A 17124-nucleotide genomic window follows, 5' to 3' on the forward strand; every position below is an offset into this window, starting at 1 on the left:
GCTGGGGAAATGAATGCCTTGGTCCTGAAAGGAGGGAACCTGGGTGTCACAACCCAGCACACAACACAGAGAACAAGGTTGGAGGCAGGCTTAGCAGGCAGCTGCTAACCAGCAGTAGGAAGGTTGTTAGGTTACTGCAGTAATTCAGGCAAGAGATGCAGGTAGTTTGGGCCAGATTGGAAGCAGTTCAGGAGCTGAGAATTTTGTATCATGTCGCAGGAACACCAACAGGACATCCCGACAGGAGAAAATGTTGTGATGCCTAGGTAAGAAGTGCATTTCATTATCCAGCTTTTGACTTTAGAGGACACTTGAGTCATGAAACAATATTATATCCAATTTACGAATAATAGGTACATGAACCTTCATACTAAAAAGTAATGGAAACAAAATTAGAAATTCTACCATTGATCCAATTCTTGAAAAGCTCATAGGTAATAAAAATGGAAAAACATAATAGCTAAAATTATAATCATGCTATGACTATTTCTTTTATATAGTATTTTAAAATATGGAAGTTATTACTAGCTTAAAATAATGATTTCAGATGAATGTGGGATTAGATTAATTGATTACTTTGCTAATGGCTTGCTCTCATTTAAAATGGTAAAGATTAATTTATATTTTTTTAAATGGCTTCTTTTCCCACAAGGAAGAATTAGTAATCTTTTGTCAGGGCCAGTGGTGCCGAGGAGATCCATGTAACTGTGGATGAAATCAATTTTGAAGACAGTGTCTAAAGCAGAATCTCTCCTAACAGGCTGTAGAACTCTGGGTCCCTAATGAACTATTTTAAAAATATTTTAAAGAATAAAACAAAGAAAAATATTGACAAAATTATGCTAGTACTATTTTTTATGCCCTAAAACATTTATTTTAGAAAGTGAAATCAACTTCTATAAATGAAAAGTAGGAATGGATTTTTTCCCCAAAGTTATTTAGCTAGTGAGAGCGAAGCATAGAATCTTCTCATTCATAGCCAAGTGGTGCTTTCCGTTTCATAGGAACCCTTTTCAGAAAAATACCCAGGCAAACCAAGACAAAAAGGATAGCTTTTCAATAATTAGTGCTGGGACAAATGGATATCCACACACAAAAAGAAGAATTTAGAGCCTTCCCTCAAACCATACACAAACGTTAACTTAGAATCCATCATAGACCAAAATGTAAGACCTCAAATTATGAAAGTTTTAGGTGTAAACACTGAAGAAAATCTTTGTGACCTTGGACACCAAAAGCACTATCCATAAAGAAAAAAACTGAATAACAGGACTAAATCAAAATTAAAATCTTTTGCACTTCGAAAGACACCATTAGGAAAATGAAAAGACAAACCATTGGCTGGGAGAAAATATCCCTGAATCAAATATCTCATGAAGGACTTGAATCCAGAATATGTAAAGAAATTTTATAAATCAATAATACTAAGATAAAGAACCAAATTTAAACACACAGAAGATTTGAATACACATTTGTCCAAATAAGAGATGCAAATGGCTAATGAGCACATGTAAAGATGTTCAACATCATAGTTATAAAACCAAAAAAGAAAAAAGCCCAAACTCTTTGCTGTCGAGTTCTAACACATAACCACCACATAGGAAAGTAGAAGTGCCCATAGAGTTTCCAAAGACCAGCTGGTAGATTTGAACTGCAGACCTTTACTTAGCCGCTGTAGTACTTAACCACTATACAACCAGTACTACTCACAGTCATCATGGATGTATAAATTAAACCACATTGACATAGCACTTCACAATTACTCTGTGCCTATACCACAAAACATAGATGATAACCTGTGTTACTGATGATGTGGACAAATTTGAACTCTCATACAGTGCTGGTGGGAATGCAAAATGACACAGCCACTTTAGAAAACAGTCTGACTGTTTTTAAAAAGGTTAATAATAATTTTAACATATTGTCATTACAGGTTGAATTGAATCCTCCAGAAATATGTGTTGAAAATTTTAACCCCTATATCCGTGTACAAAATCCCATTTGGCAATAGGATTTGTTTGTTCTGTCAGTGAGGCCATATCGGTGTAGAGTGTGTCCTAAACCTACTAACACTTGAGATGAAAACAGCAGATTAGACTCAGAGACAAGGGAGCACACACTGGGTGGAAGACAGGTGCTACCAGAAAACACACACAGGTGAATCTACGTAGAAGCACATAAAGCAGTACAGAAAGAAGGATTGCAGGCTGCTAAAAGGTTATGTTGGCTCCACTGGGGATTGAACCCAGGATCTTCTGCATGTAAAGCAGATGTGCTAACCACTACACGATGGAACCACTACAAGTATAGTCCCATGGACATCCAGAAGAACTAACAAATCTGTATTGGAAGAAGTACAGCCAGAATGCTCACTAGAAGTGAAGATGGCAAGACGTCCTCTCACATATGACGTGATATCACAAGGGATCAGCCTTCTGAAAAGGACATTCTGCTTGGTAAATCAGAGGGTCAGTGAAGAACAGAAAGACCTTCAATGAAATGGACTGACACAGCGCTGCTACAATGGCCTCGAGCATAACAATGTTTGTGGGGATGGCACAACAGCTGGCAGTGTTTTGTTCTCTCATAGGGTCTGCTGTGAGTCAGAACCAGCTAGCTCCATGGCACCGAAAAACAACAAAATCAAAAAGTTGAACTAGACGAGAAAGAACCTCCCTCCAGAGACACATACAGAAGTTGCCCTTCTAGCCTCCTGAACTGTGAAAAAGAAAGAAAGAAAAAAAAAATCCTGTTCTTTAAGCCACCCAAAGGACTGGTCCCTCCTGATAACATGTGGAAAGCATCTAAGAGGAGGCCTCACCATCTTCGCTTCTAATGAGCATTCTGCCTGTACTTCTTCCAAGACATTTTGTTAGTTTTTCTGGTAGTCCATGGGACTGTACTTGTTGTGGTTGCATGGTGTAGTGATTAGCATCTCAGCTTTACATGCACAAGATCCTGGGTTTGATCCCCAGTGGAGCCAATGGTATTTCAGTCACAGCAGCACTAAGAAACTAAGACATCTTTATGTCAGGGACCACATCTGTTTTGCTACCTTTGTATTGTCAGGGACTGGCACAAAATAGTACATCAATACCTGTTGCCATCAAGCTAATTCACTCTTCCATAGGGTTTCTGTGGAGCAGCTGCTAACACTTTAGTTAGCAGCTGACCTCTTAACCTCAATGCCAGCAGGGGCTTTCTGTATCAATGTATCTGCTACATGTTGAGGGAAATCCTTCAGCTGTCTTGGGGAGGTGAGGCAGGCACAGAATTTTAGTATGATGTGAGGCCCATGGAGCTATGGCTAGTCTAAAGGTTAAATCTTTACTTCGGGAGCAATTCTCGTGGGGCCAAGCAGTGTCCAATATTCTCTCAGAATCCGTTCCTCACTGATTTGAAAGTCCATTGAACTAAACTTGTCTTTGGTCTGGGATAGTGACAACTAGACCAATGACCAACATCATGATAAATGGAGAAAAGATTGAAGTTGTCAAGAATTTCATTTTACTTGGATCCACAATCAATAGCACTGGAAGGAGCAGTCAAGAAATCAAAAGATGCATTGCATTGGGTAAATCTGCTGCAAAGGACCTGTTCAAAGTGTTGAAGAGGAAGAATGTCACCTTGAAGACTAAGGTGTGCTGACCCAAGACATGGTATTTTCAATCGCATGATACGCATGTGAAAGCTGGACAATGAATAAGGAAGACTGAAGAAGAATTGACTCCTTTGAATTGTGGTGTTGGTGAAGAATATTGAATATACCGTGGATTGTCAAAAGAACGAACAAATCTGTCTTAGAAGAAGCACAGCCAGAATGCTCCTTAGAGGCAAGGATGGCAAAACTGCATCTTACATACTTTGGACGTGTTGTCCGGAAGAATCAGTCCCTGGAGAAGGACATCATGCTTGGCAGAGTACGGGGTCAGCGGAAAAGAGGAAGACCCTCAATGAGGTGGATTGACACAGTGGCTGCAACAATGAGCTAAAGCATAACAACGATTGTAAGGATAGCTCAGGACCAGGCAGTGCTTCGTTCTGTTGTGCATAGGGTCGCTATGAGTCACAACCAACTCAAGAGCAAATAACAACAACAGTGACATTACCCCAAAAGTATGAAGGATAAATAGTTAAGCTGTTGGGTTGAAAAACCAGCAGCATCTCAATGGACTTATGTTTTTATATGGCTATTTATCTTGTCTGCAAATGCAGAAATAAATCCTTCATACTGAATTGTTGTGAAACACAAACCTTTCAGAAGGATGTTGGGCCATCCCAAGTTTTGGATTGAGTTCCTGTGCTAATCAGGCCTCCTTATCCTCATTCACCTCTGAAATGAGCTCAATCTCTTCAAACTGTATTTCCAGCACCCTTAAAACTTTGACACTTTTATTGTGTACTTTTAGGTCAAAGAATCTGTGAGCTCCCGATGTACAGGGTGCTAATTCAGCCTAGCCTCCCCACATAGTAGAGCCTTCATGTTCAGAAATGCTGGCTGTGATATGATGAAGTTGTTACACTTGATAGCTGCTGATGGGAAAGCTGACCCCAAACAGTGTGAAGGTTAAAAGAAGTTAAAACTCTCTTTCTGATAATAGAAACTAACATGGAAGTGAGGGATGTTCTGGGCTGAAATGATCACAAAATTATAATAAAGCAAGAAGAAAGAGTCTATTCCACAAAGGTTCACAGAGGCAGAAACGGAAAATAGACAAGCAAACTGCCAGAGCCACGTCTGCCCGAGTTCAAGGAATGTTACAGAATCGAGTATATATTAACATTACAAATGGGTAATATCATTAAAAGTTTCACCTTTTCAAACTAGCTAAAAACTGCTAAATATACATGATTCTACATTTTGAATTGTCTTTCTTCAGAAGCATTGGTTCAGATTTGAGTAATGGCAGTCAGGAAGGTCTTCATTGGTTCAACACATCTTACTATTTACTAAATGCTAAAAGACAAAGAAAAGAGTTGAAAATGCGTGGATATTTTGTGCTCTGTTTAAGATTGTTTATATGAAATTTTCCTTAAAAGATGCTTTCTAGGTTTTCCTAGCTATTGCTTTTATACCTCAGGACCCAGTTGATCTGTCCTTGTGAGTCCAGCTCCAGCTAGGTCACTTTATACTCACGGACAGAGAATAATGGCCCCAATTTGAACTCCTAGGTCACTAGGACCGTGTCCCTTCACCTCTTCGGCAAACACAATTATTGGAGGTCAATAACCTTGGTATAGTAGAAGGAACCCGAGGTATGACATCCAGTCACATCTGTTTCCATATAATATTTATTACATTGTTACAGAAAAGGGAAAATCAGTGATCTTTCTAGATCTCATTTTCATCATTTGCTAGTTGAAAAATTAAGCCAGAATGCTCCTCAGAAGGGAAGATGTTGAGACTTTGTCTTATATGTTTGGACATGTTATCAGGCGGGACCAGGCCCTGGAGAAGGTCACATGCTAGGTAGAGAGTCAGCAAAAAAGAGGAAGACCCTCAATGACATGGATTGACACAGTGGCTGCAACACTGAGCTCAAACATAGCAATGATTGTGAGGATTGTGCAGGACCAAGCAGTGTCTCATTCTGTTGTACATGGAGTCACTATAAGACTGCACCTAACAGGAACAACTACTTTCTGTGCCAGACACGGTTCTAGTAACAAATGCTACAGTAGTAAACGAACAAAAAAAGTCTTTTGACTTTTCCCTCAATGTAGAACAAAACCGGCATTCCTAACCAAGACCAGATTTACTGAACTGATAGAGACTAGAGGAATCCCTGAGACTATTGCCCTAAGACACTCTTTTAACTTGGAACTGAAGTCACCTCCAGAGGCCTCCTTTCAGTCAAATAATAGATTGGCTTAGAAAATAAATATCACCTGTGAGGAATGTGCTCCCTCAAACAATCAACTATACGAGACCAAATGGTCAACATTTACCCTAACACGAGAAGGCAAAAATGGGTACGGAAACTAGATAAATGGACATAGAACAAACAGAATGGAAATAATGAGAATGCTGACATCTTGCAAAAACTGTAGCCAATGTTGTGGAAAATTTGTACAAAAATTGTAAAATGGGAACCTAATTTGCTGTGTAAAATTTCACCTAAAACACGATAAACATTTTTAAAAACACACAAAAAAGTCTTTTCCCTCATAGACCTTACGTTCCAGTGATAAAGAAAGGCAGAATGCAAAATGATTATGTAAATTACATAGTTTATTAGATGTACATAAATATATTCACAAAAAAATCAGGAATGAGGATAAGGTGTTCAGGAGTAGTGAAACTCTGGAAGTCCACGGTGGATTCACTAATAATGTGATATTTGAAGAAGAAGAGTTAGTGCACGTATCTGGAAGAGAGTGTTGAAAGCAAAGGCAGTGGCTAGTGCGAAGGTCCTGAGGCAGAAAGATGTCTAATGTATTTAAAGTACAACAAGAAGGTTAATAATAACTTTAGCAGAGTGAGCAAGGGGGAGAGCAGTAGGAGAAAAGGTCAGAGAGGAAATTGATTAGGGAGCAGGGACATTATGTAGAGCCTGGTAGATTATTACAAGGATTTTGCCTTTTTTTTTTTTTTTTCCTCTGAGTACAGTAAGGATCCAATGATGCATTTTTAGTAGAGAACAATAAGGAGCCATTGTCGGGTACTAAATATTCTGTATAAAGTATCTTGTTAAAGGCAATGGAAGCAAACTCAAGACATAATAAGAGATACTGATAATTTCTGGACCCCTGGTGGTGCATGGTGAAGAGCTCGTTGGCTGTTAACCAAGAGGTCAGCAGTTAGAATCCACCAGCTACTTGGAAATGCGATGGGGCAGTTCAACTCTATTCTATAGGATTACCCTGAGTTGGAATCAACTCCATGGCAACAGGTAATAATACTCTACATTAGAGAATATTATGGCTAGAGCCAAGCTAATAGTAATGGGAGTATCTGAGAACTGGCCATATTCCAGATATATTTTGAAGATAAAGCAAGGACAATTTTCAGAGTGACTGCATACGCTGAATAGAGCAAAAATGGAGTCAGTGAAGATCCCAAATTCTTAGTCCTAAACAGCTGGAAGGATGGAGTTGCAGTTAAATGAGATAGAGATCAATATGTTTGGAACAGTTTCAGAGGATAGATATGAATTCCACTTTGGGATATGTTCAGGTTAAGATGCTTACTGTAAGACTTCTAAGAGGAGATAATCAGTCGGCTAGAGATACACAATGGTACTCCAATGAAGACCCTGTAGAATGTAAACTGTGAGATGATGAGCTTAGCCAGGGAATGACAACAAAAACAGAAGAGGCCTGAGGATTGAGCTCTGAGACTTTACAATGTTTACCCAAAAGCCAAAGAGGTCAGATAAGGAGATAATCAGGTAGAGAAAGTGCTTGACACTCATATGGATATAGTGCACTGGACCCTGAAAAAGGGACAGGAAGAACAAGATGTCAGATGGACAGTGGCCATCACACGCACAACCCACTTCCAAGGCCATCCCCACTCCCAGCATCATTTTCTTCACTGAAATTTCTATCTTAAGGCTTTATGTCACTTGTTTCAAAAACCTCTTTCTTCTTCTCCTCACCCACCCCTTTAGAGGGAGAGCAAAGAGGGTAGGAGTCACTACCTAGGATTAAAGAAATAAAGTTGACATTTGATCTAGGTTTTCTGTCAAAGAGGCTATTTTCAATAGTTCAGCTGGGTGTGAAGTGAGTACAGCAACATCTTTTCTTGACCCAGCATGGGCATCAAACTGGGCACCTTGTCTTTATTAGCACCTCCTAACCACCTGAACTAACCCGCCACCAGTAAAAAAGTTATTTTACATTTAGAAACTGCTAAGTATGTTGACTCCCTCATCACTCATCAAAAGAAGCCTCTCATTTACCCAATCTTAACTATTACTAAATGGCACTAGGTTTTTGAGTTTCTCTTTCTGTTTCCTATTTCCCTTTTCCACACTCCTGCAAAAAGAAGAAGAAACACAAAATCTGTACCTCCAGCAAAAACGAACTTCGCTCCTCCGTCACAAAATAAGACGTTCTGGAGCTCATGGAATTCATCCGAGAGAAACTTTCACTAGAGAGGCTTCCTTCATCCTACCCCAAGAAGCCTTTGAGAAAGATTCGGAGACCCCTGGGAAGGATTTGTTGGATTTGGCGGCAGCTCAGGACATGACGATTCCTCTCCCGAATGTCCCAGGTGGATCAGCCCAACCTGCTACTAAATCCTGGGGAGATGCCCCTTTTCTGTGTTCCGGGAAGGCTAAAGTTGATTAATTACAATTTAGGGCAAAATGTAATAGGCAAAATACCTCTGTAAAAGTATCTAAAGAGACTTCTATCTCATGAGCCTTATATTGTCCTTGGCTATTAAGACTGTCTGGACATTTGTATAGGATACCATGGGTTCACTATATTAATTGCCATAGGAATACAGAGCGATCCAGCTTCAAAATCCCATTTAGTGTATGGTTTCTTGGACCACTCCTGGAACAAACTGTATGCAAATGGGTTAGATATTTGTACACAGGAATTTTATTAGGGGATGCTATAGGAACAACACCTGTGAGGGAGTGAGGGAAGCAGGATTACAAGGGGAAAAGTTGACAGGGAGCAATGGAGGCCGGAGCTGATCCCTCGAGGAGCTCTGAAAATAGGATGGCCCTTCAGAGTTGAATCAAGAGAGTCAGACCTTTATAGGCATGTATTGAGCAGTCATTAGTGTGGACTGCTTTCAGAGAGGGGACATGACCTTGAAAGAGGCAGTTCCTTTCACCTGAGAGCAATTCCTAGAGCAGGCTTCAAATTTGTTCCATGAGGGAGCAACACTAATGGCAGCTGAGGAAATGAATGCCTTGCTCCTGAAAGGAGGAAACCTGAGTGGCACAACACATCAGAGAGACCAAGGTTGGAGGCAGGCTTAGCAGGCGGCTGATAACCAGCAGGAGGAAGGTTGTTAGGCTACTGCAATAATTCAGACAAGACATGCAGGTAGTTTGGGCCAAATTCATAGCACTTCAGTAGTTGAGAATGTTGTATCATTTTGAAGTAGCGCCAACAGGACATCCTGACAGGAAGAAAGGTTGTGATGCCCACGTGAAAAGTGTATTTCTTTTGATTTTTGATTTTACAGAATACTTGAGTCATTGAATATGCACACAAACCATAATACTCAAAAATAATGGAAATGAAATTAGAAATTCTACCATTGATCCAATTCTTGAAATGCTCAGAAGTAATGAAAATAGAAAAATATAATCCCTAAGAATATAACCATGCTATGACTATTTCTTTATGTAGAATGTTAAAATACAGACGTTATTTACTATATTAAGATAATGATTTAGGTGCACGTCATATTAGATGAATTGACTACAGTGCAATTGGCTTCTTTTCATATAAAATGTTGAGATAATAAGCTGATTAATCACAAGATGATGACCTTAGCTTTTATGATATTAGAATAAATAGAGAAGAGGAGAAGTCTGAGGTCTGAGTTCTGAGGCTGTCCAATGTTTACCCAAAAGCCAAAGAAGCCTTGGGATGAAAATGGGCAACGCTGTGTTCCTCTTTAAAGCAGTTACTTCTTTCCTACTCATCATATTCAGATTGAAATCTAACCTCCGTACTGTACAGGACCTTCCCTGACCTCCCTGTTCTTGCACCTGTTATTCCACTTACCTTCTCTTCTCTGAGGGCTCTGATTCAAACCTACACCTGAAGGTCTCTGTACTCCACTTACTCTCTATCCTGTTTACCCAAGATCAGAATCCCCCCTCCATTCAACTGCTCTTCAACCAACTCATTTTTTTTTTTTTTTTAATTAACTGAAGTCTTGTTTAGCCACCAATGTCGTGATCATTAGGACTGGGGGTGAGGCCCCTTTTCTGTGCTCCTCTGAGAAAACCCTGTGATTTTTATCGGTTGTTCTACTCACCAATTTTACTGTAACTAAATTACTATGGGAAAATTTGTCATAATGATCACTTTAGGTACCCCTTTCCTCCTTCTAGCATTTCATTTCCCTAAGGCCATCTGGTACTTCTATTCACCAGCATGAGATTGGGCTGCTCAATAATTTCTTCAAAATAAGTATTAAGGCAAATTTTTGAGAAAGGTTAATGAACAAACATAGGTGTTGAATGGAATCGCTGTCTAACCTGCAGATCGGATCTGAAAATAGTGTCAAGCTTGAGATTGTGCTAATAAGAAACATGCTTTTCGCCTCCTTTACCCCCAGTATTTTCATCAGGTTGTTTTTTAGCTGCCAAAGAAGGAGACATAAAGTGATCTTTCTCAGAGACTGAGAAATCTCTCTAGTCAAAAATTTCTAATACTTGGGGACAAGCACATTTTCGCTGCTGAACACCTGGACCTAGACTCAACCGTTGGAAAGTTTAATTTTAGAGCCCTGGTGGTTTATTGGTTAGGCCGGGGCTGCTAATCAAAAAGATGAGCAGTTCACATCCACCAGGCGCTCCTTGGAAACTCCATGGGGCAGTTCTACTCTGTCCTATAGGGTCTCTATGAGTCGGAATCTACTCGACAGCAAGGGGTTTGCCTTTTTGCTTTGGTTCTGTAGTGGTTAAGAGCTCAGCTGCTGACCAAAAACTCAGCAGTTCAAATCCACCAGCGGCTCCTTGGAAACCCTATGGAACAGTTCTACTCTGTCCTATAGGGTCCATGTGAGTCAGAAACGACAGGGCGGCACCTGACAGGAACAACAGAAGAAGATTGCTTCCAGTCTCCAAGGGAAGGACACTGATTCAAGACAGCAAAAATGAAATTAATAACAAATAAGAGTCAGATACATCACAATGGTCATCTTCCTGCTATAAAACAGATTTAACGGTTTCGGACACAGAGTTTACACGTTCCAGAACAGAATTTATGAGTGATACAGAATAGAACTTGGTTTGATGCTCAGAATAGAGCTTCATTTGACGTCTAATAGACTCACTCGCCACAGATTACACTTCCATAGATCCCCACCACCCTCACGACCCTCGGATAGCAGAAAACTGGGCACAGCCCGACACCCACACCCTCTGCTCCTCGGTCTCTCTCGCTAGTGCCGAGGCACAAATTGCCGAGGGCCTACTGAAACCAGTCCTTTCTTAATATTTCCTAAGGGTTCACGTTCAGTCATGGGGAGATGAAGATCATTGCGTCTTCCACCAGCAGAGAAATGAGATCAGAATTTATCAAGAAATTTCTTGAAACTTGCCCGTGATTTTCCTGGTGCTTGGAAAGGAATTGGGACCCTGGGAGTAGCATTTGCTTAACTATGATTTCTCGAGTTTTGATACTGCTGATTATAAGAATGGGAAAGTACAAGGGGAAAAAACATTTCTGAACGTGAAAATATCCTGAAGGAAAGCACATATTTCCTATCAATCAATTGCAAACGGGAAAGCAATGTAGACAAGCGAGTTTCCGTAGTGTAGTGGTTATCACGTTCGCCTAACACGCGAAAGGTCCCTGGTTCGAAACCGGGCGGAAACAAACTGGGCATTGCTTTTGTGAGTTCTGAATTTCATGGCAGAAACTCTTAATCCGAACATGTTTCAACGAACCCCTTAACCTTCGTTTTCCTTTTGTAGCACTTGACTTTAAATTAAAAGAATAATGTGCTTGACTTGCCTCCTCGCCCACCCCCGGACGCTTTTCAGGTTTTCCATTTCCCACTGGGTTACAAAAGTTTCTGCACCCGGTAGAAAAGGGAGGTCTCCATCGTTCTCTGGCACAGGATTCAAAGTGAAGAGTCCTGAGACAATAGAGTGGCAGCTGTGTACAAAAAAAAGTTCCGTCTTGTCACTTACGCCTCACAGAGACGCTATGGGACTCAACATAAAAAAAAAAAAAAAAAGCCCCCATTAATTTTCCTAAAGTAGCTCTTAGATTCGAACTACTGACGTGTCGGATAAAAACCAAGCTGTTAAGCAAACTGCCACCAAGGCTCTGGACATGAAATAAACCAAAAATAAAACAAATTTTAAAATTAAAAAAAAAAAAACTCTTCGCCATGGAATCAATTCTGTCTCACAGCAACCCCATACAACAGGGTAGAACTGCCCCACAAGGTTTCTAAGGAGCGCTTGGTGAATTCGAACTGTCAACCTTTTGCTTAGCAGTCATAGCACCTTACTACACCACCAGGTTTCCCGGACATGAAATAGGGGATCTTAAAGGTATGTACGTGCTTGGCCAAGAGTAGTGAGGCTGAAGCAGGCTGCATAGACTAAAATCTATTTTTATTTACAAGTTTGGTAAGCAGTCATAGTTAATGCTGGAAACGACTATGTGTGAGTGTTTGTTAAAATCAGTATGGAAAGCTCCAGAAAGGAATAACAGTACAAGCTGAAACTCATTATTTTCATTGTTTTTGTACCTAGGGGTGGACTGTTCCATGAAGGGTACTGTATCTTAACCAACAAAGAACTGTGCCACAGGGAAGTTATGCTCTCACAAAGGAGCTTATTGTAATTTCCTTTTGCCTGCCCTCAGAACCTGTTGAAAGTCACCCAACCAAGAATAGATGTTGCCAGGCTGTTCCCAAGGAAATGGAATCTAGCCAACAAAGATTCCTTAAATCAATCACGTATTCCCATAGGTAATGTTTCCCACCTTTGACAATCATGTAACTTTTCTTAATTTACTTCCTTCTGTAACTGTATATTGGAGACTCCCTGATTGTGACTCAGTGGATTCTGCTAGTCTCTTGTGCCCAGCACACACTGGCAAAATCCTCGTGGCAATGATCATCTTTGTCCTTGTTTAATAAAAATCTCTTTTGATTAAATTTGACTGTGGGGTCATTTTCTCCTATGACAGACAAGATGGTGGCTGTCAAGGGAGCCAGAAATAGTCACAGTCTGGATATATTTTGAAGATAGAAGAAAAATTTCTGACATACTTGGGGTGAGGTATGAGAGAAAGAGTAAAATAAATGATGACTTCGAGGGTTTTTTTGCCTCAAAGACTAGAAGAACTGAGCTGTCATTAACTGAAATGGTGAAGCTTGGATGTAGTAGGATTGTCAGAGAAAAGTGGGAGTTCAGTTTTAGGCTTGCTAACTTTTAGATGCCTAGGACAAAACATCCAAGTGGCAATGCCAAGGAATCAGTTGTATATACAAGACACAAGGTTAATGGAGAGGTCTAGACTGCAGATACAAATTTGTGAGTTGCAGGCATATAAACCAAAAAGCCAAACCCATTTTGATGAAGAAGTTAAGGGCTCAGCTGCTAGCCGAAAGGTCACCAGTTCAAACCCACCACCCACTCCATGAGTGAAAGATGTGGCAGTCTGCTTCTCTAAAGATCATAGCCTTAGAAACCGTATGGGGCAGCTCTACTCTGTCCTATAAGCTTACTAGGAGATGATGTAGGCATACAGATGATTTAAACTATGAGAACGGGTGAGATTCCCAGGGAGTGAGTGTATATAAATTACAGGTTCAAGGACGAATCTGTGGGACTTTCTAATATAGAATGGGTGAGGAGAGGGGAAAGAAACACAGGATATTGAGAAAGTTGAGCCAGAGAGACAGAAAGATAGGACAGTAGTGTCTTGAGAGCCAAATTAAGAAAAAAAAAAAAAAAACTTTTAAGACAGTAAGTATGTTTATTGACACTGAGAAGTTGTCTTAATTTCTTAGTGCTGCTGTAACTGAAATACCACACGTGGTTTTCTTTAAGGAATAGAAATTTATTTTCTCACAGTTTAAGCAGCTGGAAGTCCAAATTCAGGGCACTACTGTAGGAGAATGCTCTCTCCCTCTTAGCCCTGGGAAAAAATCTTCCTCTTGGTTTCTATACCCCCAGAGTTCCTGGTTCCTTAGTAATCATCAGGTGTGTTTCTCTCTTCCTCAGTTTGTGCTCTCTTATCTCAGTGCCAGTCTCTTCTTTTTGTATCTCAAAAGTCATTAAATTTAAGACATACCCTACACTGATACCACCTCTTTAACATAAAAAAGAAAACTGATTCCAAAATGGGATTAAATCTCCAGGTATGGAGGTTTGGATTCTATCACATATTTTGGGGGTCATAATTGAATCCGTAACTGAAGTCAAGGAAGATAAGGTCTTGAAAAAGTGAGAAGAATTCATTAGTAATCTTGACAAGGAGTTTCTATGAACTGATGGTGTAAAAAAAAAAAAAAACCAGAATGTAGTGGATTTAAAACACAAGGAGAGAAACTGGAGACAGTAAATCTGGATAACCCTTCAGAAGTGATTTTTATAAGGCCATCTGAGAAACAGGGTAGTACCTAGAGGGGTATGTTGGGTCAAGAGAAACCCTTTTAAGACAGGAGACAAATAGCATATTTGAATGTTTATGGGAATAATACAATAGGCACAAATTGAGAGGTTTCACACATTTAATCTGACTTTGGGACAATTCTAGGTAATGGTAATCCAGAAAAAAAAAAAAATCTGACTTCCTGGACAAAAATGATGGTGAACGCCAACTGGTAGACAAAATTTTAAAAAAGGAAAATATGCGTTATGTCTGACTGTGATTATTTTAACAGCTAAAAGTATCAATTTCAACATTATGAAAGGGCAGCGCAAGGGATGAGTTGTGAATCAGGTAGAGGACATAATCAGAGAAGGTGCTTGAGGGCCACATGGTAGACAGTGCGCTGGACACTGAAAAAGGGACGAGGAGAATGGGATGCTCTTATGGACAGCGGCCATGAGGCGCACACCCCATCCCCAAGACCATCCCCACTCCTAGCCTAGTTTTCTTCACTAAGATTTCTATCTTAAGGTTTAATGTCACTTGTTCCAAAAGACTGTTCTTTTCCCGCCCCCCCATACCCCTTTGCTCCCCTCTAAAGCAAAGGGAGTATAGTCGTCATTACTGTGGATTAAGAAAATAAAGTCCAAGTTTGGTCCAGAATTGGTGTCACAGAGGTTATTTTCAAACTGCAGCTAGGTATAACCGAAGGTTTTTTTTAAACCAAAAACCAACTTCTTTTCTTGGCCCGTACGGGGGTCGAACCCGCGACCTTGGCGTTATTAGCACCACGCTCTAACCAACTGAGCTAACCGGCCGCTTGCGCAAAAGATCCTTTCATATTCGCAAGGTTCGAAGATTGCTCACTCCCTCGTCATTCTTCCAAAGGTCACTCTCTTTTACGGAATGTTAACTATAACCAAATGACACTGTGTTCAAACTTCTCTTTAGGTTTTCCGTTTTCCCTTTCCTCACTCCCGCAAAAAGAAAAAGGAACAAAAACTCTACCTCCAGCAGAAATGAATTCCTCCTCCTATGGAAAATAGGACTTTCTGGAGCTCATCGATTTCATCCCGACAGAAACATTCGCTAGAGAGGGCTCCCCATCCTACCCCAGGAAGCCTTTGAAAAGGATGCAGACACCTCCGGGAAGGATCTGGTGCAATTGGTCCCCGCTCAGGGTGTGAGAATTTCTTTCCACACGGGAAGGAACATCCCCCGTTGGATCTGCCCAGCGTCTTCCTATACCCTAGGGTGATGCACCTTTGTGTTCTGTGAAAACGCCCTGCCGCGTGGATCTCTGTTGGTCCATTTTGCGATTTTATTGTCATTAACTGCCTATGTTCCTCTTTCCTTTCCTGGAGGACGAGGACTGCGTCGTCTCGTTCTTTCGTCCTCTGGTAGCCCCTGTGCCCGCACAGCACAGTGGTTGACTCAATAATTGAAGTTCACGAACGGGAAAAAGCGTACAGAAAATCATGTTTGCTGATGATCAAGTCCTAGAAAAATAAAAAGTCTCTAGATTTTGCTAACCTGAAAATATATTCTTTCAATCATTACCTGCAATATTGAGACAGTGGAGTTCACGACGCTGAGATTATTTGGGAGGTGTGACGCTGCTCTCTCTGTCCCAGGCACCCCCAGAAACGAAGGGACTCTGAGATGAAGAAGCAGAAACATCACCACCATCTCCCACTGCTCTGGGGACAACTGCCATCTCTAAACTCAACACAAAGTGTGTGGGTCCGCCGTGCCAAGTGATGCTTAAGGAAGAACATGGAAAAGGGCAGCTAGCTTCTAGCTGAGCAAAAGAAAGAAAAGAAATGTCAGGGGAAGATAGTGAAAAGGAAGGGTAGAAGAAAGAAAAGAAAAATATATCAGAGTTTTCATTCTCCCCCAGTAAATCAAATAAATGGAACATGAAAACTGCAGACACAATTCAAAGAATTAGGCGTGTGTGAGGCAAAATACGAGGATTTTTTTTTGTCATCCCAGAAATGGACGATATAGAGTACAGTCTAGGAAACCACCCCACCCCATGCAGCTTGACATTCTGAGGTCACATCCCTCCAGCTGCCCAGCCCCAAGTGTGGACCCACAGGCCTCAGAGTTCAGTCCTGAGGACCTTGAGCCCTGGTTATTAAAGGATCATTTTCTTTCACTAGAGAACATACACAGCAGAAACTGCCAAGGGACAATATTGAAGAGTTTCTTGAAATCAAATCTTTCTTTCTCTCATGCCACCCTGCCTGTGTTTGTAAAGGAATTGGGGAGTTGAGCGAAGACTTTGACTGTTATGAATAATGACATTCGGTTGTTAATTTTAATACACAGGTAATATGAGTGAAAGAAACGGATGGTCACCGTGACTACTTCCTTCAGGAAAAGAAGGCTTCAAGGTTATCCAGCCTGGGGCATCTAGAAAAACTCTATTTTATCCTGTGGAGGCAACTTGTGACTGTAGACAAGTTTCACCGTAGATGAGGTTATCGCGTTTGCCCAATGCAGGAAAGGCCTTGTCTTGAAAGCAGGTGGGAAAATGTCTGTTTTTCGAAAGTTAGAATTGAATTAGTTTTGTATGGGAGATTTTCCCTTCTAACCCAACATGTAAGAGTGAGTATATTTTGACCAACGTACAAAAAACCTCATGCCCTCTCTGCAATCCTCTGCAATCTTGAAAGCGTGGTATTGTTTCCCTAGAGACGTTGACACGGGGGTGTTTGCACCACCTCCAGTGTGGGCCAGGCCCTCCCCTCCTCCGTTTCTCTCTGTTTCTCGTGGATTCCAAGTGGGTAGAGGCAGGCATCAATGGAACGAGCCACCTGCCCCATAAATCCCAGTCCGCATGGAGCGGGTGGATCA

The 17124-nt window shown here is 40.9% G+C and overlaps 3 non-coding genes across 3 annotated transcripts; 1 reads left to right on the forward strand and 2 right to left on the reverse strand.

Annotated features, from left to right (window-relative positions):
• Positions 1-2224: 2224 nt before the first annotated feature.
• On the reverse strand, positions 2225-2297 carry TRNAV-UAC (transfer RNA valine (anticodon UAC)). The gene has a single exon. It is a non-coding gene; the product is annotated as a tRNA-Val (tRNA).
• A 9153-nt stretch (positions 2298-11450) lies between these two features.
• On the forward strand, positions 11451-11523 carry TRNAV-AAC (transfer RNA valine (anticodon AAC)). Its single transcript has one exon. It is a non-coding gene; the product is annotated as a tRNA-Val (tRNA).
• A 3483-nt stretch (positions 11524-15006) lies between these two features.
• On the reverse strand, positions 15007-15080 carry TRNAI-AAU (transfer RNA isoleucine (anticodon AAU)). Its single transcript has one exon. It is a non-coding gene; the product is annotated as a tRNA-Ile (tRNA).
• Between the last annotated feature and the right edge of the window lie 2044 nt (positions 15081-17124).

This window comes from Elephas maximus, chromosome 1, assembly GCF_024166365.1.
Source record: "Elephas maximus indicus isolate mEleMax1 chromosome 1, mEleMax1 primary haplotype, whole genome shotgun sequence".
NCBI lineage: Eukaryota > Metazoa > Chordata > Mammalia > Proboscidea > Elephantidae > Elephas > Elephas maximus.